Below are 1,806 nucleotides of genomic sequence, written 5' to 3'. Positions count from 1 at the left end.
AGGGACAATAAAGTCAATAGTATTGAGTTAAGCAGCAATTAAAACCATGTTGTGTTCAAACACAAAGCAAGAAACAACGTCATCATGAGTAGTTTAAAAAGGTTTTCTTACGTTAAATGTTTTCATTTTCTATAGTTTTGCGAATAAAACTTCTTTTAAGAAGGGTAGTTTGTAACACCCAATTATTTATTATGTCATAATATGCATATTTTAATCAATTTGAAAAAATATAATTAAAATTAAAAATGTGCTACATTAAAAATAATTAAACCAAATTTATTTAGTTAGTGTCTATATTTTATATGAAGTAGACACTCATATTATTGATATAACTATTTTACGAAGCACTTTATCGATAGTGTGTTGGCTTTTTCTCCACATAGATAAAAGAAAAGAAATTATTTAATATGTGTAGGCTAAGTTAAATTGGGTCATAAAAGTAAAAACACCCAAATTGGGTAAGAGTTTGAATGAGATGGAATGCTGTAAGAGACGTAATTTTAAGCAACTGTATTTTTTTTAAACTAAGTTTAATAAATCTCATTTTAATAAAATTATTTTATTCTGCTCTTTAATTTGTTAAAAGAAGAATTCTTTTAAGTAATAACAAAAATTTCAGTAAGTCAATATTTAATAAAATAGTACTTTAGAAGCTAATAAGGTTACATATTAATAATACTAATAATGAAAGTTGAGATGTGTTTCGGTAATGAAACGAGGAAGTGGGATACACTTGAAATACCTGGAGATAAGTAGAAGTGTGATCAAGAGAAGCGACTTATGAGAGGAAGCGACCTGAATTCCTGCAACACAACACGTTAGCCTTGTTCGGGGGGTGATCTCCCGGAAAACCCCTCCGACGCTCAAGTTAGAACGTGGATATGAGAATATGGAGTAAGTGATTACAGAATGAATACAAAAAGATGCAGTGGGTGATATTATTGGAGTGTTGGTATGCTATTGAAGTGGAGTATGAGCAAGGATGCTTAAGAGGGTTATTTCTTAGATGTCTCCTCCTCTCTGATGGTTGTCCCTATTTATAATGTTGAAGAAGGAAGTTACTTCAGAGAGGAAAGGTGGAAGATCATGGGAGTAGTGGGAGTAATGGGAGGTGGACTGGTCATGGGAAGAATGGACAGTTATTCACCTTGAAACAAGGAGAGCCAAGCATGATTAAAGAGTGGAAGGTGGTGGGCAGTTATTCTCCTTAAAAGGAGGATGGCCAAAGAAGATAGATGACAGGGAAGTCAAGTATTCTGAAGGTAAAAAGCCCATGGGCCCTCCAAGGAAGACAGGAAGTCCAGCAGAAAGCCCATTGACCAAAAGTCAAAGTCAATCCGGAAAGGTCAAAGGGTATCTTAGTAACATGATGCTAATTAATTAATAAATAAAATAATTGAGTAAACAATACCATGACATTTAGCCCCACGCATGAAGGATGATGTGAAAAGAGAGCCACAACGACTGGAAACATCCTCCTTTATGCGGAATAACAGGTGCCCGTCGGAGCTTGATTTAATGATCGTAGAGAACATTCGAAAGCCCCATGAGGTAAAACATATACCCAACCTGGCGAATCTCCTCATGGATTATGAAAATTGAGCTTGCAAGCTTCGAATCGACAGTTCATGTGCTGAATTCCGAGTTGTAATGAAAAAGATATGACCTTTTTGTCTGGTAAGAACGTATTGAATCCGGGTCAAACAGGCATATGAAGCCGCGGCTTGAAGTATGTCGCGGAGTAGCCCCAGACGTGTTATAACACAACAGCGAAGTAGTGAATGTGGGATCTTGATTCCGCGACAT

This window comes from Amaranthus tricolor, chromosome 8 (genome assembly GCF_026212465.1).
Source record: "Amaranthus tricolor cultivar Red isolate AtriRed21 chromosome 8, ASM2621246v1, whole genome shotgun sequence".
In the NCBI taxonomy this organism is placed as follows: Eukaryota; Viridiplantae; Streptophyta; class Magnoliopsida; order Caryophyllales; family Amaranthaceae; genus Amaranthus; species Amaranthus tricolor.
This window is presented reverse-complemented; position numbering follows the sequence as displayed.